We start from the raw sequence: 23,210 nt of genomic DNA on the forward strand, positions 1-23,210 counted from the left end.
CAACAATAAATAAACATTAAAAAAAAATAAAGTAAGGCAGTATAATTTTTTGTTTGGGTGTTCTTGAAAGCATAAATATTTGAACCATTTGCATATAGGAAACTGTTCATAAAAATACTAATAGGGTTTTTTTTTTAACTTTCACTTTAAATCAAGTAAAAGTTTTTAATTTTTTCCAATAGGTTGTATTTGACATTGTCTGATTGCTCCTTGAAGAGTTCACGTAATAACAAAAGCACTTTGCATTTTTTATCTCATTTATTTGCCAAAACAATCCTTTGAGCTTGATATTATTAGATTCATTTTCCAAGAAAAGAAATTGAAGAGCTTTCAGCAATGTTACCAAATAGATAATTTATAAATGATTAGATTGTCCTTTGAATTGCAATCTTCATGACACCAAATAGTGTATTTTATGGACATACATATTTTTTGTTTATTAGTTGTATCGGAGGTTAATTAGAAACAAAACCATCAGAAGTCAGGCAGTTGGGAAATGAAGATGGAGGCAATTGGGAGAAGAAACAACAGATGAACCTGTGAACGTGTGTGGGACTCCCACAGCCAGACATGAATCAGAATTTTGTTCCACTCTGAAATATTCAACTTTGTTTATGGGGTGATTTGCCAGAAAGCTTGGACATTTCACTATGAAAATGGTGAAATGGACACCATTTCACTTGGACATTTCACTATGGATCACTCATTGGTTAATGAGGCTGAGGGATCAAAGAAGCCGAAGTAGAAGATTCATCAAGAGCTAGACTTGCAACACATCTGCTTTTTCTTCGAGAGAAAAAAAAAGAAAGAAAAAAAGTTGTTCAGCAGATAATTGGCAAGCTATGTCAGTTAAAACAGCTATCTTGTGCCTTGGCCCAAACTGGAATCTAAAAAAGAATGCGGCTGATATTTCATTTCCACACAAAAAAATCTCTTGTATTTGCATATGTTTGGAAATACAGAGCAAATGTAATACTGGAAAAATACAGTTCCAGCCTAGCTACGTTGGCACATTGCTAACCTACCACAGTCCAAATCTTGTCAATTGGGTCTGTACATATACCACTTCTAGCCACATTTAACTTTTAAGTAAAGACATAAGCAAAATCATGATCATATCCAATATCATGAAACTTCTCTTCATATAATCAAAAATATTCATGATTTGAAAGATGTCTCAAAAGTTTCCCCCCAGATCTCACTAACTATCTTTGGGTCTTCTATTTTCCCCTAGCTAAGGCATATGCCCCTTTGGTATTCTTTAACTTAAATCTTGAGATTCAAGATTAAGCAGTAAAGACAATAATGTTACACAATAGGGGAATGGAAGAGGTTAAGATAAAAATGATAAGTACACACACTAATATAACCATTTGTAATTTTAAAAAAAGAATGTTCATAATTATTGGAGCAAGCTACATATTAGGCATTATAAAAAAACTCTACTACAAATGTGTGGTATTTTAGGCTTATTATTAAATATATTTGGGTTTGTCATTTTTACCTTAAATCTGAGGACGTATCTATTCATATGCATTGTTACTTTCACAATTTTTATTTTATTTTATTTTATTTATGTTTTTATTTATTTTTCAGAGAGAGAGAGAGAGACTGGGATCTACGGGGAAGGGACAGAGAGAGGGAGACACAGAATCTGAAGCAGCCTCCAGGCTCCGAGCTGCCAGCACAGAGCTGGATGTAGGGCTCGAACCCATGAACTGTGAGATCATGATCTGAGCCGAAGCTGGACAGTAACTTTTTTTTTTTTTTTTAACAAAACAAATCAACTTTCCACAATTCCACAGTAATAAAGTGATGATACAACTGATTTGGAAGAAATAACGACTTATTTCACTAGTTTCACTTCAAGTAATCTTACGTATATTGTGTTTGATTGGTAGCCACGATTGATGGTGAAGTCCTAAAAGTGCAGTTCAACTCTATAAAGACTAATGAAACAATAAGGCCATTAAAACATAAGCATCATTTATTTAACAAAACCCAGAAAAAACATCAAATCCAAGAGTTCTATGAAATAGAGTATTGGACTAAGACACTGACAGAAGCAGATGTTCAGGATTTTGCAAGTAAACATGAGTGTTTGTGGGCTTATAAAGCAGCATTCTAGGACACCTATACACTAGGTGATGATTAGGTTAAACAGAAAGATGATAAGATAGATAGATGATAGATAGATAGATAGATAGATAGATAGATAGATAGATTCATGCTTAGATAAATATACAAAAACATATCCAATTGGTAAAATATAACAAAAAGACTACATCAAAGATACTTGTTTAAAATGCTGGGTGATTCTGCAACAAAGAAGGTAGCTCAAGTACTACTTTCCAAAACCCAATTAACTTCACATCTTCAGAAACTAGCTATGTTATTGAAGAGTAGTTCAGGAAAAAAAAAAAAAAAAAAAGCTGGCAGAGTATTTTTATTTGCAGTTTAATTAATTTGCTTATTATTAACATGATAAATTGCTGTATATGTGCATTTGAAGAAATGCTCCCTTCAATTTCAAGACTCACAAATTCAACCAGTTCTGATGTGAATACAGCATGAAGCATTTCATTGTCAAATTTGTGAACTGAAGTTTAAGTTTTGTGTAGAAATATGTTCTGGTTGTTCCCCAAATATAGGAAGTTTCACTAGGCCCATTCAAGGTATACTGATATAAAATGTCAGTAATGAATGATTTATGTATTAATATAAAAATATGAAATACACAAAATCTAATACATTACATTAAATGTTATTCTCATTGCAGAAGCTTGTATATACAGCAACTATTGCATATTAAGATATGTGTTATTGAAGGGAGAACGTCTCTTGAGAAACTTGAATGAACTCTTTGTATTTCTGCAAGATATCAATTTGGTCTCCACTTAAAAAAAATTGACAGTCATCCTTGTTTATTTATCCCATATATTCAATATTTTAATGGCTATAAAACCACCTACAAGGAAGGAGTGCAACATGTTTATCAATGTCAGATAAATTTAAAGGGCAAAAACAGGAGAACAGAGGAAACGTGATTCTACAAACATTATGGCATGTTCAAGGAGTTGCCAGTAATTATCAGTGAAGTTTGTGATGATCTTTACATGGTATATCTGTAATCAGTTGTAACCAAAACCCTTACAACTGTAATAAAATATTTTATATTTTATTTTTCAATAAAAAAGATGAATAGAATGCACTGAATATAAATTTTTTGTAACATTATTATTTAAACTTAGCAATAATCACATAGGATGCATTATTGGAACTGGCTACAGATAGACTGATGATACATTTTCCCACAATTTGAAAATATAACGGCACCTCTTTCATTTGGGGAAAAAAGTTTGAAATGACTTCCTTGAGACTGGCTAAAATTGTTTTAAATGTTTAGTCACTTGTTATCTTTTATACCTCAGACTTTATTTTATTATGATTATTATTAAAAGACAGTAACAATTTAATTGTATTGTATCCCTTGCAGACAGTGCTGTCATGAATTCAACATACACTAGGTAACTTAATAAGCATGAAATAAGGGGTACCTGGGTGGTTCAGTTGGTTAAGCATCAGACTTCAGTTCAGGTGATGATCTCAGTTTGTGAATTCCAGCCCCGTGTCGGGCTCTGTGCTGACAGCTCAGAGCCCGGAGTCTGCTTTGGATGCTGTGTCTCCCTCTCTTTCTGCCCCTCCCCTGCTCACATTCTGTCTCTCCCTCTACCTCAAAAATAAACATTAAAAAAATAATAATAAATAAATAAATAAACATGAAACAAGCTCATTTGTCACATTAGAAACATTTAAGTATTTATACACAAAGCAGTTACTTAAGGAGACATATATAGGATTAATAGTAGAAATCACCCTTTCACAGTATTTTGTTCACTTCAATAACAGAAAACAAGCAATGTAATCATAACAGAAATGTAGCATTCTAACTATCTATGCACACAATTTCAGTGATAAGGAACTAATGTACATTTTTTTTTTTTTGTAATTTTGCCCATATTGTATTTGTTCTAGCTGTATTTACTGAAATATAATTTTATGACTCTGGACTAGATAATTTGTTTTGCTTGTATTTTATGTCATTTTTATGTCACCGTCTAGATCATTATGTTGTTATTCAATTCTATAAAATGTGTTGGTATAGATTTGAATACAGTGGTGGTAGAAGGAGAGAGTTAGTTTTCAAACAGGTAATTTCACACTAACTTAAGTTTACTGATGAGTATGATCTAAAGTTGTGTCCGTGAAACAAAGTGAATAAATTAGAGAAACCCTCCTACGTGTAATTGCCTGAAGCATGTGATTAATAGATTATGGGGACAAAAAAAGTTAGTAAACGTCAACAATGCCTCATGTTTCTGTTTTCGACAATAGCAACTACTGGTGTGCTGATAAATATTTAACAACTGCCTCTCCAAAGAGGAGGGAAACAAGTTTATTCAGGACCTTTGCCCATTTCCATGGTATGAATATAGAAACTATGGCTGATTTCGAGCCATGAACACAATATCACTAAATGTGTAGTTGGGAATAAATGCGCACCATTGGCTCCGTGAGGCACTGGCAGCCAGCTGCATCAGACCACTGATTGCTACTGTGTCATTTACAGAAATAAGCAAATCTAGAAGATTAATGTATTTGTAGAAAACAGCTATAAATTTTGTTTTGGATTGTTATATATGTGCAGTATCATTGTATTATTCAAGAGTCTAGCACTCAAGAGATTTCTGGTATACAGAAATAAATCTATATAGAAATTCTCTTTGAAGTCACTGCAATATTTAAGATCATCAAGGAAAAGCTTATAAAATGAAGGCATGCAAAAGCAGAAAAACATTTCAATGAAAGCAGAGAAAGAGAGGGCCATAATTGACAATGAAAAGAAACATCTAGAAAGTTAGTAAACAAATGAGGTGAATGAATATTCACAAACATCAAGTGAACACAACACTTCAATCAGGAGGAAATGGATGGTCTGTGGTGACAGTTAACAAACCACAGTTAACTATGAAACTGCATTTTAGTGCCCCAACATGTTTTGCTTACATTTGTAGATTTGTCTAATAACATGTCATTATTGATGCGTAGACACTGGGTTTAGATCAATGAATAGAAGTCCTTTTTTCTGTGAAGATACAGTTAACAAGAAAGAAACAGACGAATACAAGCAATAAACCATTATGTAGAGATTCTTTTTTAAGTTTATTTATTTTGAGAGAGAGGGAGAGAGAGAGCATGAGTAGGGGAGGGGCAGAGAGGGAGGGGGAGGGAGAATCCCAAGCAAGCTCTGTGCTGTGTTGAGAGGCTTGATCCCAGAAACTGTGAGATCATGACCTAAGCTGAAATCAAGAGTTGGATGCTTACTCGAACTGAGCCAACCGGGCACCCCTAAACCACTATGTAGAGGTTCTTAAGACTTCGGAAAATAGGGGAATATTATCAAGTTCTTAGAAGTAGGTAGAGATTAGTAAATAAACTTTAGAACACATTTTTATAATTATTTTATGTTTTAGCCAAAATTGGGCTCCAAATCATTTTGGCTACTGATTGCAGTGAAATCAAACCCTAAAGCACATTATTTGTCCCTAACGAAAATGTTACTTTGTTGTTATTTTTATGTATGTAGTGAATGTTGAGCACAATTCCAACATGAAGCATAGGAAAGATTTATTATACAGAAAGACAAGTTGAAACAACATATAGAATATCAAAATGAAATTATGGTATTGGAGGAGCCATATAATTTATGAACATAAAATAACATGTAAATAAAAATATAAAAAATGCAAAAGGAAAAGGAAAAATGATACAAACAATCATTAAAAATTTATAAATAGTAAAAATGAAGATTTAAACTATAGACATTAAAAGGTAAAATTGCTGCAATGGGAAATTGCAAATTGAAATTACTCTCTTAGAATGTAGAGATAAAAGACAAAAAACGAACAAAAAAAGAAAAGAAAGCATATGGGTTCATTTGGAGAGTAGAGAAATATGATACAGTCTACATACAAATGGTGTTTCTGAAGAGAACATATTATAATTGAACATTCATGATAATAAAAATACAAGGAAAAATGATTTAGGACACTGTGGTTGTTAAAATTTCTCTTAATGTAAATTACATACATATATCACATTTTAACATTAAAATTACAATATGATGTTTTTTTAAACATGGTAGAAATATTCTAAATATTATTCTAGAAAAAGAAATTAACTTAAATGTCAAAGATATCTTGAATTAGAATTGTAATGGTAAGGAATCTATGCTGATAATAACTTCTAACAGTTGCTCACATAAAATAACTAAATGGTATTGATTGAATGTTAAAATATTTATTTAAAGGTAAAATAATTTTAAAAATAAATTATTTTGTGAAAACAGCAAACTTTCTTAAGGAAATATAAATCTATTAACCTTTCATTACATATCAAAACAAACTAAACTTCTTATAGATCTGTATTTGCCTAGAAGTATATTTATTTTTCCTCTCTGTTTCTTGCTAGTTGAGTGAAATTGTAAGTGAAGTCTGGGTGTTTGTGTGTGCATGTGTGTGTGCATTAGAAGCAGTTTGTGTTAGGGGTGCCTGTATGGCTTAGTTGGTTGAGCGGCCAACCTAGGCTCCAGTCATGATCTCTCAGCTCATGGGTTTGAGCCCTAAATCCGGGTCTGTGCTGATAGCTCTGAGTCTGGAGTTTGCTTCGGATTCTGTGTCTCCCTCTCTCTCTGCCTTTCTCCTGCTTGTGCTCTTTCTGTCTCTCAAAAATAAATAAACATTAAAAAAAAAAAAAAGAAGCATTTTGTGTTCAAGCATGATGGTAAGGTGGGATTATGTGATCTCATCTAGAAGCTTGCAGATATCTGATACACCTCTAAGATTCTTAAAATGCAAGAAGGCTCTGCAGTTATTTGGGCTGCTGAGTGCTTCCATGAAGTCTTATTCATGGTGTTGGAAGGACACACCATAAATCTGATAGGAGCCTGCTCATCTCTCAGTCAGTCCTGGAGTAAGGACCTGGAGAGAATTCCTCACCTGTGTTGAATGGATTCTTGCATTTTTACCTTCTAGCTCTTCATTGGTATGAGGGAGTCCACTACTGATATTGAACCACTTACTGAGCTCTTTTAGTTTTGGACTTTGTCAACAAAGCAACACAGCCATGATTACTAATGGTCACAATCTCCCATCAACTGTGTTAAAATGACTAAAATTTGATCATTTCAAATGTGTAAATTGAAGAAGGGAAACTAAGTTCAACAAGTTTAATAGTATTGAGGCAAAATCAATGGAACGACTAGAAAATATCTTTAATGTTAATGAGATATTCTGAAACATACTATATTTTAAAAGTCAGCAAATAAGAGGAGATATTTTTGGTGAAAATAAAAGATAATGTCCACTTTGTAAAGTTTAATATGAATTCCACATGAATGTTTATATCTAAAAAATTGGAGACAAGATGTCCTGGAATAAATAAATGAATAAACAAACCAGGAAATTAATATCAAAGTTGTAAAAAAGTATATTCTTCTTTAAAAAGAAGAAATACCTAACAATATTAATGAAAATACCAATATGACAGAGCTGAAGTTGACCACAAAGTAAAAATAAATCATCTGAATTTTCAATATCACTGATAAAATGAAATTATTAAGCTCATGGGAAAAATAAAAGATCAATGCAATAAAGCGAATAAATAAATTAATAAAAATAAAATCAGACATTAATGTAGTAGAAAAAAATAAAACACTTTATCCCAAATAAATCAATACATGAGATAATTCTTTATAATGTTCAATAGAGTTTATAAAGTTTTATCTAACCTAATAAGGAAAAAAGGAGTGGGGTGCCTGGGTGGCTCATTCACGTAAGCTCCAACTTTTGGTTTCAGCTAAGGTCATCATCTCACTGTTCATGAATTCCATCCCCATATGGGGCTGTATGCTGACAGTGGAGCCTTCTTGGGATTCTCCCTCTCTCCTTCTCTCTCTGCCCCTCCCCTGCTCTCTCTCTCTCTCAAAATAAATAAACTTGAAAAAAAAAGAGAATGTAATTCTGGTTCATTATGAGATCTATTAATTAATTTATTTTTTGAGTGTTATTTATTTTGAGAGAGAAAGAGAGAGAACAAGCCATTGAGAGGCAGAGAGAGAGAAGGAGAGAGAGAATCCCACTGAGTGTGGAGCCGACACACGGGGCTAAATCTCAACACTGTGAGATCATGACCTGAGGGGAAATCAAGAGTCTGTTGCTTAACCCACTGAGCCACTCAGGTGCCTTGACATCTATTAATTTAAATGAGCCTTCTGATAGATTTAAGAGAAAGAATCATACGAAGAAGTTGCTTGATACTAGAAATAATTTCAAAATTTCAGTACACAATTTTGATAAAATGACTCAATAAAATAATTAGTAATTACTTCTTAACAGAAGAAAGTATATAAATCTGTATCGATCTAATACGATTACCTAACCTAATAGATTATGCAAGCAGTCCCATTATAGTAAGAAAAAGTAACAATCAATATTTTATTGGAGGGAATTAAGCTAAAATAATTTGGAATTATTATCCCTATTTATAGATGGCAGATGATGTAATTGTATGCCTAGGAAATAAAAAAAATCAAATCAAAATTACTGAAAATTACTGAAATCAATTCAAAATTACTGGAAAGAATTTTTTTTAAATAGTAGAAATAAAAATAATATATAAATCAATAGAATCCATTAAAATAAAAAAACAGTTAAAATGTAACGTAAGAGAAGACTTCATTCAAAGTAGCACTAACACTAATAAGATATCTTCTACTAACCTGAAGATAAATACAGACAAAAATATAAGCATTTTTTAAAAAGACTCTCGAAAGACAAAACAGAAAAAAAGACAGAACTCAGAAAATGAGTTGAAGTGTGATAACACCAAAATAATAATAATTAGCAACAGAGATGAACTGAAAGTTCGCAGAAAAACAAAACAAATGGTCCTTAAATATATGAAAATATGTTTAATCCCAACAAGAATAAGACAAACACTAATTAAAAGCATGCTAGCATAATTTCTAACTTTTCAAACTAGTAAATACTCAAAATGCTGACAACACTGTAGAAAAATAGGTGCTAGCTTATATTGGCAATGGGACTGCAAAATGAAAAAATATTTTGGAGAAAAACTTGGAAGTTAACCCAATGACCCAGCAATCCCACTTCTGGGACTAAATTCTGTATAAATAGTACACATTTAAACTAAAACATGTTTGTAATTCGGATCATTGTTTATGATTTTTAAAATGTTGGAAACAATAAAAGAAGTCCATCTATGAGTGGCTCATTTAAAAAAATGTATAACCATTAAATGTATATGTAACTGTAGAAAATACTGAGAAATTTCCATGTAACAGAATATATCAGTATGGGATGAATTCATTATTATGATTTTAAGCGAAAAGTTTAAATCTCAGAAACTAAATCAAAAAGATGGGAAGTGATAATAAAGTCATATATATTACAAAGAAAAACAGACAAATGAAAAATAAAAGTGATGCTAGATGTGTGGATGCTTTGGTGAAGATAATTTGATAAAGTATCTTTATACAATTTTAATTTTTGAGCAAAGTGAATACATTGTAATCAGGAAAATAGTTTTCATTAAAAGGCATTTAGAGCTTGAATAAGTTTGTTTTTTTTTTTTAAATAACAAGCTGACAAATAGAGTGTATAGTGCTACAAACTATGTTTTCCAGAAACTCTACCAAATGAATGTACTATCTTTCAATACAAAGGCATATAACAAATACATTTAAAAAAATGAGTTTAATGGTGACATATTTTGGATGCCTAATTTGTCAATAGCATAAAAATAATATTACAAATTATTCATAAATATTATCCTCACATTTGAGTTGGGGGTAGCAAAAATGCTCTTAGTTATTAAAATTAGTTATTAAAATTTTATGTAGTGAAGGTGATGGCTTAAATAAATATATTGGGATAATTACAAGTAGATAGAAGGATCGAACAGGAGTTAAAAAAATTAAAATAATTTCTAGTGTTAAAAGTAAGATAAAAATATAAATCAGCTATTGATATTCATGCCTCAAACTTATGAACCAATAAATAAATCAATTCTTACTAAAGGAAACAATTAAATGTTTCTTAGTCTGATATTGAAAGTACAGTGACTCTATATTAAAAACCAAAAGAAAACATTAAAATTTTAATGATACACATTTAATATTTGTTTGGTATGTAATACCATAAAATAAGAAGTAAAAAAATATGCTAACAATGTAGATGACAAAAAAAGCATAAGTATATAATGTATATGTATCAATTCATAAGGAGTTATTGAAATTGATGTGATACACAAAACAGTGGGTAAAAGGACAGAAGTGAGTCATCAAGATGTTTGTGATGCAGAATTCCCCTCCACCCCAGTAAGGACTTAAAGACGGTCACTTGCAATATATGAAAAGAGGAGAGTGATATGTCATTCACCTATCAAAGTTTGATTAAGCAGTGGATTTAATGAACTGCATCATGTGGCCCAGGTCTACATGAATAAGGGGGGGTAAGAAAATTAGAGAATTGTTGCTGTGAATGGTGGTGGTGGAGTTTTTCCTGACAGTAAAGTGTCCTGCAATCTTACAAACTGGCATGGCAAAGATATGTCCTCCCCACTGCGAAGTGCCTGATCTCCAGTGGTATTGGTAATTCAAGAATGGGACCCACTGGGAGAGGGAATTCTACCATAAAGAAATTCTGGAAAATAACTTCTTGTGCCATAATCTGACATAGAAGAAAAAGTCTGTTGGTGACAAATGCCCAACATTAGATAATTATGCTACTTGAAAGCCCTACAGGGTTCCTGAGTAACAAATACATGAACTCTACCCGAGAACCAACACCTATATATGCCTGTTATCCAGAGTGAAATAGATGGCCAAGCTAAGCCAGAATGTCAGGAATAACCAACCACAAGTATCTATAGCCATGGGAAGCTTATCAAATCAATGTTTGGCCTATTTTTTACTCTTTTTTCTTCTTTTCCAAGCTTCTCAGAAAAATAGTAAGAGCTTTAAAAAGAAACGAGGAGGCATGTCTGAATCAAAATATACCACTTATCTCTACATCAAAGAGCCAGAGTAAGTAAGAAGAAGAGTAAAATAGGAAGTCAGACACCTTTCTCAATTCAAGTCCCTGGAGATAATATCTTTCCATTGTACGAAGAACAAGAAGAAAATATGTAACGCGGTGATAAAAGATGGGCTTTTAATTTAAAACATGTAAACTGAAAGTTATGAAACTAGCTGCAAATTTTAAGTGAGAATATTTTATACAGCATAAACTTAACATTTATTAAGGAAAAATTATATCTTATCTGCACTTTTCTTTGATGAGCCTATACTTAGACAATAGCTCTGTCTATTGATGAATATGACCAAAGACTGTCCTAAACTCTAAAGCTTCAAGTTCACATCTCCTTCCACCTTATAAGAAGGCATCAAATGTGGTAGGAGAGTTAGCTGTCCTTCATTTGAATAGGGACTAAAACTTGCTTGTGTCCAAGGTGTTTACTATATGGCTGATAGCAATCTCCCAAAATAAAAACTGAATCATCTTTGGATTGTACCAATAAATACAGAAAACAATTGACAGCTTTAGGAATCATGATTTACAGTCTTTGTCTCTAAAATTTTAAACAGACATAAATACATTTTTTTCATTCTGAATTTTATCAAAGAGGCTTTATTTATTTGTTTGTTTGTTTATTTATTTTTCTGTCGGATGAAGCACCTCAAGAGTTTTCATTTAAGGATCTGGCATTCAGTTGTTATATGTTTACAATCTATGTAATGTCATACAATCTGTTCATATCTCCAAATCCTCAACTTTTCCAGTTCTGAAACAAGGGTAATATGTTGAAGGTTTCTAAAGTACTTTCATCTCTTTAATTCATTGCAATTTTAAGTATACCAACATGAAGAAGAGAAGATCATTTATGGCATTTTGACAAATTTAAACCACTTTTTATAATTTTATTTTACTATACTTATGTTTCAGCATTAAGATTTACAAAATAGGAGACACATCATTTTATCTGCTTGAGTTTTTGCAAAGTATCAAATTATAGAATACTCACAAAAGAGCTTAGTCACAGTTTCATCCTATCTGTGACCCAGAACATTACAACAGCTTGTGCAGCATGAAAGGGCAAGAAAGGATAAACATCCTTTGCAATTATATAACAATAAATGAACCATAGCTGATCAAGCATTATGATGGGATGTGTCTTGAGAGAATTTATTTAGTCAGTTAGTCATTTAGGAGAATTTGCACAGGGTAAATTCATTGGGCATATGGACAGCATGTGTTCAAGGACTCCCTGCAGCATTGAGATGACACATTATTTTAAAATATAGTGTACCATCCCTGTTATTATGGTGATTCTTATGAGAAAAATAAATCTATGTTTTTTTTTATATACACAAATTTCCTGGGAATAAAATAACATAACAAAAAAAGGTGATGTGGAATGTATCTAAAGATATTTTTTAACTACAAAAAGTAGTGAATTAGAATGAAATTTGATTGGGAATGGCATACACTATATAAAGATTTTTTTTAATTTAATTTACCAGATGCCTAATGGTTTTTTGTTTTGTTTTTGCTTTTGTTGTTTAGTTTTTGTTCTTTGTGTCATTTATTTTCTTTATTTCAAATCTAAAGTTCTAATTGACAATTGAAATTGGGTGTTTTCTTTTTATTATTGGAAATTCAGAACAAACATCTAGGACTACATAGTTTAACTCACTCTTGCAAGAATATTCACTGAGTAACACTGTGTGGGGTATAGACGCACTTAGATGTTTCTTCTCTAAGAGATTATGTTTGTTTTCCTTTCTTAACACATAATTCACTACTGTAATAAATCCACAACAATCAGTTAAATAAATCAAAATTTTGTCTTCAAAATAAATGGTTCCAGAAGAATTATTGAAATTCCCAGTGTACTTTTTGTACTGACTAAGAACAGTGGAAAAGATAGACTGTACATGTTCACATCATCTTAGGGAAATCTTACATTTGAAAAAAATAAACAGAGAAGCATGCAAATAAGAGAGGATTTGTGAAACCAGATATATTTTCAGTTCTGTGTCACATAGTCACTTGTTTAGTAATAAAGATCAGGCAGTGATATTAGGTATTGATATACAAATAATTCTGTGAAGAAGCCAAATCATACCAGCTGTCTAGATCCACTCGTTAAACACAGCCATGATTAAATCTATTTTATACTGATTAAATTATGCTAAAGACAAAGATAATAAAAACTTGAATCTCATTACTTTCTCATTCTTCTTTTTTTAATGTTTATTTATTTTGGAGAGAGAAAGAGAGAGAGAGAGAGAGAGAGAGCTTGGGGGAGGAGCAGAGAGAGAGGGAGACAGAGAATCCCAAGCGGACTCCAGGCCCAGGCCAGAGCCTGATGTGGGTCTCAATCTCAGGACTGTGAGATCGTGACCTGAGATGATATCAAGAATCATATGCTCAAACCACTGAACCACCAAGGCATCTCAACTTTCTAATTCTTCTACTACATTCTACTAATGTCCCTTGTCTTGAGGTTATACCTATTCTAGCTGTATAATGAAAATAATAAGTAGCTGCTGCCTTGCATTTTTTTTTTCTTACCTGCAAGTGGAGTTAAATTGGTAGCTTGAAAAAGTCTCATGTGAGTGTTTGCATCATGAACCTGGACAAGAGCTACCAATCAGGGTTGAATTTATTGTTCTGTTGATTTTTTAGATATATAAAAGTGATTGAAAATGTTGTGTATGCCATGCCTGTAGCTGTTTTATTATGGTTAGAACAACAATATGGAGTAATATTCTCTTACTGTAAAACTATCACCTGTTTCGGCAAGTAAATCATACACATCATTGACAGACTTTTGAATTTCCAATATAAGTCATCATTGCTTTGCTTAATCATCAATTTAAACAAAATTATCAATCAAATTTCATGTTAAAACTATTCACATCAGTCAATTACATCCATGGATACAAAAGGTTTGGCAAAACATTTTAAAAGCCTTCTTGAGAACTGATTGTCTCTAAGAATTTAGAATAAAGAGAATTGTCAATAGTTGTATATGTGCACTCTACTTCACATGTATCAGTAAAATTTGTAATAAATGTATGTATACATGCACACATTTTTCTTTCAGTGAGCTGTGAAATTGCACCATTACCCACTGTATAAACAAAAATGAGGTGACTAAGACAAGTTAGAGTGCAAAGAAAGGGAAAATTAGAAAATAAAGAAAAAGAAATAGGAGATACAAGTTTCTCCAGCAATTCTTACTCTATGGTTAATAAGAGTGAAATATTCCGTTTCAAAAAAAGGCAAATGATTCAAATGGACATTTCTCTAAAGAAGGTTTACCAATAGGGTCACCTGAGTGGCTCAGTTGGTTAAGCGGTCGACTCTTGATTTTGGCTCAGGTCACGATCTCATGGCTTGTTGGTTTGAGCCCCATGTCCAGCTCTCTGCTGTTAGCACAGAGCCCACTTCAGATCCTCTGTCCTCCTCTCTCTCTGCTCCTCCCCCACTCGTGCATGCATGCGAGCATTCTCTCTCTCAAAAATAAGTAAACATTAAAAAAAAAAAAAGGTTTACGAATAGTCAATGACACATGAAAACATGCTCAATAGCATTAGTCATCAGGGAAATGCAAATTATAACCAGGAAATAATCACTTTACACATACTATGATCACTATAATTAAAAAGAAAAAAAAAGTGGAAAGTAACAAGTGTTATCAAGGATATGGAAAAATTGGAACCCTTTTACATTACTTACGGAATGTTAAGTGGTGCAGGTTTCTCAAGATGTTAAACATGCGAATACTATATATACAGCAATACCACTCCTGCATCTATCTAGAAGAAGTTACCAAAGCAGTGACTCAAACAGACATTTGTAAACTAACATTCATTTGTTACGAAATTTAGATGAATTATTACAACTTATTGCCTACTTGCATGGTTTCCACATCTCTACCTCCTCTTTTCTGCCACTGTAGGTCAGTGCTCACCTCCCATCTCTCCTTGAAATTCACCCATATTTTGTGCTAAATCAGGCCTCTATGTATGTGCAGGAAAAGCCACCACAGAGATTAGATACTTCTCTATTCCTGTCTCCAAATTCCCCAATAAATACATAGTCGATAGCCAAGCAGAGGAGCCAGTGAGTGCATGCAAACTCCACTCTGTCTGCAACTCCCAAGGTTCCTATACACATAGCCAGTATATTCTCAGCTTTTAACCATTTGTTAAAAAATGTAGATGAATTCTTACAACTTATACATACTTGTATGGTATCCATGTCTCTTCTTCCTCTTCTCTGCCACTGTGGGTCAGTGCTCACATCAAACATTCCCATGGGAAATTAACTCATATTGTCTTAGGTATCAAGCTACTTGTTTGTGCAATAACCTCAATTCTCTGATGGATTCATGAAAACTTACATGATTTTGTAATTGATCCAGCTTTTTCTTATTGTTAGAATGGTATTCATGCTCTTTCTGGCTTTATACATCACAGGGAGAATCTGAAAAAAATTTTGAAACAACTGTAAACCTTTTATTTTTAGATAAATACACTGAGTTCTCTAGGTGAAAGGAGTTAGACAATGGGGGCAAACCATTTGGCTTAACTCACTCAGAAAAAGAAAAGCTCTAGACATAAGCAAAACACCATTCTTTGACATCAGTTTGGGATGCTTGAAGATAGCATTTTTTTTCCATGTATCCGTATAAAAAAAAAAATTGACTCATCAAGTTCCAATAAATGTTCTTGTAAACCATTTTCTACTTCTAGTTTATCATTTCCAGTGGTGTTTTATTGCCTTTTTAAGTCAATATCTGTCTTGCTGTCTTCATTCAGGCTGCTGTAACAGAATGCCATACATGGGTGGCCTATAAACAATAGAAATATATTTCTCATAGTTCTAGAGGTTTGAAATTTAAAATCAGGGTGCCAGAATGGTTGAGTTCCAGTGAGGATCCTTGTCCAGGTTGTAGACCATACACTTGTATCCTCACATGTTAGAGAGCAGAAAAAGGAAGCAAGCTCTTTCATGACTCTTACAATGGCATTAATCCTATTTATAACTCCAGGGATTAAGCCACTGAGGTTTTAAAATGTATATGTGAAAGGACTAGTGTAGCCTTATTAATAGAGAAACTGATAACAAATATTGCAGATCCTCTTTGGTAGATTAATGCCACTGGTTTAGTATTCTGGAGGGAGAGGGCAAGGAGATAGATATTTCTGGATGGAAGGGCAGAGAGGCTTCTTATGTGAGGAAACACTGGTAAAACTGTTTCTCTGCTGTGATGATTTTCAAGGCAAATGAAGTGTTTACTGAGGCTGTATCTCTAAGAGAAATGGAAGGATTTCTTGGAAGGATTGGATTTCTTGGATTTCCTTCCATCCTTGAAAGGATTACCTTGCTAATGTGTTTGGCTATTATTGGAGTCTTCAGGCAAGGTATTATAATAAATTGTTCAAGAAAGAATATTGTTTTTCATTTGTTTGCTTGTTTGTTTGTTTGTTTGTTTGTTTGTTTTTAAGTGCAGAGATGAAGAGAGATAGTATAAAGATCAAAGCATTTCATGTTGAAAATCTTTCTGGTTCTAGACCCCAAAGAGGAAATTATAATAATAACCAGTAGAGCAACAAAATTGGAAAAAAAAAAAAAAAAAGGCTTGGAAAGTGAAAACTTTATAAAATATCTCAGTTGGATGAAGTAAAGCAGCCTTGTATCAAACTTCAGATTAAGAATGTGGCCTTCCAGATGGCTTTGAAAAATGTCATTAAATTGAGGAAAACAGCATGGGGGAAAAGAAACAAAGGAGTAACAGAAAGACTGAAACTTATGTTCAGATAAAACCTTTGTCTTTGGTTGCTTGGCGCACAGAACGGACAATAAACAAGAATATTAGGAGGGCACCTTTTGGGATGAGCACTGGGTGTTGTATGGAAACCAATTTGACAGTAAATTTCATATATTAAAAAATAAATAAATAAATAAATAAATAAATTAAAAAAAAAAAAAAAAAAAGAATATTAGGAGCCAACCACATTTTTCAAGCAATCATACAACCAGAAATAAAAATCCTAGTCATCTGTCAAAAATGTAGAGAATTAATAAAACCTGAACACTGAGAAAGCATTCTTGCCAACATCTTTTTTGGGACAGGCCACAACGAATAATGTGGAATGAAGAATAGGGATAGTTTTGAGTGTGAAGCCAAGGTACATAAAGGAAAGTGTCCAAGAAGACTCCTCCTGGAAAGAACATTCAAGAAATTTTCACCAACTAACTCAATAACTATACTTTCCCAACTTAAAAGTTGTTTTGTACTAAAGTCTGCGGTGGGACTCCTCTTCTTCTCCTGCACAAGTGTTTATTGTACTTATTTTGTCTTTCATTAGCAAAAATTACCATCACTTTACTGGTCATTGAAAATTAAGACAAGTATTTCCATCTTATTTTCAACAATTATCAAACCCTCAAAGGAGCCATCCTTGAGTACCCTATCTATATTATGCCCCCCACAATTCCTTGTGTGTAGGTATAGAACCCCACCCTACCTATGCATGTCATTTTGTATGTCCTTATTCTGATTTATTATTTTATGGCACCTTTAGCAATATGGAATATATTAAGTATATTTGTTTTTTTTATTGTCTAAATATCCCTCTACAAATTAAGCTTCTTGAGAGGAAGAACTATAGGTCTCCTTTCCACCACTGTATATCCATTGACTACATAAGTGTATAAAACATAGTAAGAGCTGACTAATTAATAAACTGTAGATACTCAGATAAAATCTGCATGTTTTCCACATGCATCTGTGAGATGACTTCCCTGCTATTAAATAAAAAGAGCTGTTTATATTTTGTTTCCTAAGGTTAATTCACAATGGGGTTTCTGAATATAATAGTAATAAATATCTATGAGTTAATATGGAATTACATATCCAATACTTTTCACACTAACATTTTTTCTAACTATATTCCTAGTGCAAAATAAATATGCCAAATGTTAAGTGTCCTAGGGAAATAATACCTTTATATATATGCTTTATAGAATTTCACTTTTTATTTCTAGGCTAGAATTTCTAACTAATTATGTATCAGTTGAGGTTAAATTACCTATCAATAATTCCACCTGCCCAATGTATCATTTAGAAATGGTTACTTTATTTTTCTTTGATAATAAATAACGCATATTTAATATATAAAAATCAGAAAGTGACATTTAAATACTATACATACATAAATAACTACTACTATTATTTTGCAACATTTTCCAACCAGTTTTTAATTACTTAACAATATATTATGAGCATAGTTCTATGATGTTATATATTCTTCAAAGCTATCATTTTTGAAAGCTTACTGCAATCTGTCATGTAATTTTACCATGATTAATCAAATTATATATGCTTTATGTTATAATTTCCCTTTATATAAATTACTGTTTTGGCCATATGGTTTTATTATTATGGAACACATTCTTAAAAACCTCTATCTTATATACACACATGTGTTACACATATCATGTATGTGTCAGATACATATATAAAGCAGAGAGGTATCATAAACTTTGATATCATGTATATTATAACATATAGTTGGTTAATTGTTTTAACACATTTACAACTTACTGTGTACAATTACCTGAATGGCCTGCAAACATCTCTTTTATACTAATGTAGCAATTTTCTTAAATTATTTACAGTTTTTAAGGAGAACACTTCAGTTTCATTTTTCCCCTTTCATTTTCACTCCACTGCTAAGCAGTAAGTTTGGATTTGTTTTCATATATATTGGCCTCCTGGAATTCCTCTTTTGTAAATTTATATCTCACATTCTTTAATAATCATCCAAATATTTTGGAAAGAAAATGTGAGCTGAACTATACATATACTGCTAAGATCCTTCCAAAATAAATATTTTAAGACTCTCTATTCAGAATTAATCAAGTATAGCCTAGAGATAGCAAATCAACAACAAAATTAAATATTTTAAATTTGAAAACTTTAATAACAAACTTCATTATATATTTTGGTTATTTTATTTATTTATTTATTTTTATTACAGCTTCAATGCCAAATCACTGGTCTAGCGTTTTTGGTATTTTAGGAAACTGTCTGGCTTAGCAGTTAAACAGAGGCATTTTTAGTAGAAAGGAGTGTTGAGATTAGATGCATATCAAAGAGTGTATACACATTCATTAGACAGAGTAGATGTAGAAGATAATTCAGGTTGATAAATCTAAAGGTTTTGGCATTTAGACATCATGTTTCAGAAAACAATATAAGTTTTAGCTGTTAAAACTGAAATATTAGTTGAGAAATACACAGAATAAATAGTTTTAGAGAAATCATGGTATTTTAAGTCTAGATTATATTGCTCTCTCCTTTAGACTCCTATCTGTTTTCCTATTTTAGACATTCTGTCATGTCACAAGATGATGTACAATCCCTATGCAAATTTTCTTTTTTTTATTAATGAAATAATTGCTATTCCATTCTTAGTCCTAGAATTGAGAGTTAAATGCTAAAGCTTTGTTTAAAGAACATATTTAAAAAAATGTTGTCTTTCAAAGTGTTATTTCCTTTACTGATTTAATTAAGGAAAATTATGTTTAAGAGATCATTTGCTTATTTAAATTTACCCCAAATTTCATAATTACTTGATGTAGAAAGAAAGTATTAATTCAAATTTAATATATTCAAGAATGATCTCATTTATTAACTCTGTATGAGCCAACTTAACTTCATCATATAGCTGGCAGATAAGATACACAATATCAGCTATTTATGGGATTCAATGTTTTCCAAGAAGTACAAGCATCATATAGTTTTCTGTATATCCAACTAAGTGACAGAAAGTTTATCTAAGATGAAATTATAGAGATCGGTGTGCAAAAGGCCAATTATTAAGTGACTAACAATAAGAAGTTTTTAAAAATAAATTTACTAATAAGCCACTGGAAGTTTTAAAAATTGTTTTAGGACTTGCTTGATAAAAGATAAAAGCCAGCCTTGTAGTGTAAAAAAAGGGATAAAGATGTATTAGACTAGGGATTCAGAAGTAGATCTAGGGTGAATAAAGTTTTAAAAATGGGATTATGTTTAATTATAATAATTGATAGAATGGATTTTAAGCAGAAAAGTGAAAGATGACAATATTCCCCCATTCCTATATTGCCAAGAAAACTCCAATCACAATGACCATCCCTCAGGAACTATAAACCATCAAGTAAACACAATAAACAAATTCCAAGTTACTAGAGCTAAAACAACAGTAGACAGTTTTGAATAGTAATCAAGTTGGAAGAATGTAATAACCAAATCTGAGTTTCCATTTTTCACAGATATTTCGCCAGAAGGCCAAGTCCTACCAGTATGGCATGTGGTAATTAGAAATCTCTAGAGAATCTGCTCTTGTTCTGTGTTCAAGAACTAAAGATGTGATTCTGAATTGCCCAGGGTTGTTGGAGAGTGAGGAAGGAACCCTAGAAAGCAGAGAGCCAGAGAAGGGGATATCAAATGTTCATGTATTATTTGGAAAAAAAAAAAAAATCGATGATTTATACCTGAACCACTCAAGTATGGGACAGACTCACCAGATTTGAACTGAAGCTCAAAAGACAGATTTTGTTGTTTGTGTCCAAAGAAGTCAATTGTTTCATTAAAACATAAAAAGAACATAATAGATTTCAGCATTTCTTACAACATTCATAATGCCCAAGATACAATGAAGATTACAATTTCTGTATTCCAAAGAAAAAGAGTCAATGAGGCTGACTTTGAGATGATCCTTATGTTGAATTGGCACTTAAGAACTCCAAACTATTATAACCATGATGAATGACATAGAAGCAAAACGTTCATAAATAATGAAAAAAAGAAGTCTCATCAGAAAAAAATATAAAATATGAAAAAGGACCAACATGAAATAATGGAACCGAGAGATAAAAGCATTTGACATTTAAAAGACACTGAATAGGGGCGCCTGGGTAGCTCAGTCGGTTAAGTGATACACTTCGGCTCAGGTCATGATCTCACAGGTCCCTGAGTTTGAGCCCCTGGACAGCCTCTGCTGCCAGCTCAGATGGAGCCTGGAGCTGCTTCAGATTCTGTGTCTCCCTCTCTCTGCCCCTCCCCCACTCACACTATCTCTAAAAAATAAATACACATCGAACAATTAACATAAAAGGCACTGAATTGGGTTAATCGCAGAATAAAGATGACTGAGCAAAAAGTTGGTAAACTGGATGATACAATAGATAGGATTCAGTCTGAAGAAAAAGTTTACCTGGAGTTTGCAATATACGTTTACAACTAATCCAAATTTTCTTTCAAATAGAACTATACAACTTTATAAGTAGTGTCTGTAGTTTAGAATGACAAAGTAATCCTAATTTCCCCCTTCCATCAATTGTGGTAGTGGCAGGTCCCTTGGCCTCTGCGCCTACCTTGGTTCCTGAGTTTGGCCTTGAAAGAGTGAAGAGCCAAACTAAAACAAACAAGAGTTTATTAGAAAGTTTAAAAAGAGAAAGAAAGGACACTGTCAAAATGGGAGAGCAGGCAGGCCCAGTTGGCAGCTACACTTGGGATCGGGGTAGTCTTTTCTTTTTCTTTTAATGTGTTATGGGTCTTAGGTAGGGCGGTTCTTGACTAATGTTGCAGCCAATCATCTAAGGAACCTCTCCCACCTGTCAGGAGGGGGAGTTTTTGACCCTATATCGTCCTTGTCGGAACTGTGGCAGCCACGCCTTGCGGGGGTCGGGGGTGGGGGGAGGCAAACCCCAGTGTAATTGTATTTTAAGGAAGCTATATTTTACTCTAGGGCAGTGGTCATAGGGGAGAGTGCATGCGTGTTCCTAGGCATCTCTCCCTGCTATCTGAAACTTGGTTTCTGCCCTTCCTCACCTGTTCCCTGCTCACAACTAGCTAACCGCCTACCCTAGCATTTTTATCATTGTTGTCATTTATTTTACTTCTCTTTAAGCATAGATAAATGAATGCATTAGTGCTATCATTATTCTGAGCAACTTTTATCTGATAGACAAGCAAGAGAAGGAAAAATAAGTTTTTGTCTTATTTTCACTTACTCCTTAGCTGCTCTTCCTTTCGTTAAGTAGATCTTAGTTTCTCACATAGCATTTTCCTTCTCCCTAAAGAACTTACTATTTCTTGAAAGAAATATTTAATTTTTCTACTGGCACAAATTTCCTCAATTTTTTCTTCTTGAGAAAGAAATTCTCATTCACCTTTGAAGGATAATTTCTCATGAAGAAAAGTTCTAGGTTGATGGGTTTTTTTGGTCAACTGTTTTACTACTCCACTCTCTTCTTGTTCACATGCTTTCATGTTTTCTGAGGAGATGTCAGATATAATGCTTATTTTTTTTTTTCCTCCATAGGTAAAGTGTTTGTTTTGTTTTGTTTTCTTCTGGCTCCTTCCATTTTTTTTCCCCTGCAAAATGAAAAAAAAAAAAAGCATCTTTTCTTTATTTTTGCTTTTCTGTGGTTTGAAAATGATATGCCTAGGTGCAGGGTTTTTTTGTTTTGTTTTGTTTTTTTCTTTTTGCATTTTTCCTACTTGGTCTTCTCTGAGCTTTCTGGATCTGTGGTTTTGTCTGACATTAATAGTCCTTGGATATCCTATGCTATTTTTTTCAGTGTTTGTTCTCTTTGCTTTCCAGTTTTAGAGGTTTCTATGAATATACCCTCAAGCTCAGAAGTTCTTTTTTCAACTGTATCTGGTCTTCCAATAGGGTCATCAAAAGCACTATTCATTTTGGTTACAGTGGGTTGTTTTGTTTTGTTTTGCTTTTTATTTCTAGCATTTAAAAAAATTCTTTTAGGACTTCCATCTCTTTGCTTATATTGCCCATCTGGCATTGCATCCTGCTTTTTCAATTAAAGTCCTTAGCCTATTAAGCATAGTTGTTTTAAATTCCTGGTTTGATAATTCCAACATCCTGACCATACCAGGTTCTGATGCTTGCTCTATTTCTTCATATTGTGTTTTTTGCCTTTCAGTATGCATTTTAAGTTTTTCTTTATTGGCAGACATGATGTACTGAGCATAAGGAA

At 32.7% G+C, this 23,210-nt stretch overlaps 1 long non-coding RNA gene across 1 annotated transcript in view; it reads right to left on the reverse strand.

The window, feature by feature from the left end:
• Positions 1–15,404: 15,404 nt before the first annotated feature.
• The window catches only part of LOC131496967 (uncharacterized), a 94,316-nt gene continuing 86,510 nt past the window's right edge, over positions 15,405–23,210 (reverse strand). Inside the window, exon 3 of the long non-coding RNA XR_009254709.1 lies at positions 15,405–15,638. This is a non-coding gene — a long non-coding RNA (uncharacterized LOC131496967). The remainder of the gene's footprint in view (positions 15,639–23,210) is intronic.

Source organism: Neofelis nebulosa, chromosome 1 (assembly GCF_028018385.1).
Source record: "Neofelis nebulosa isolate mNeoNeb1 chromosome 1, mNeoNeb1.pri, whole genome shotgun sequence".
In the NCBI taxonomy this organism is placed as follows: Eukaryota; Metazoa; Chordata; class Mammalia; order Carnivora; family Felidae; genus Neofelis; species Neofelis nebulosa.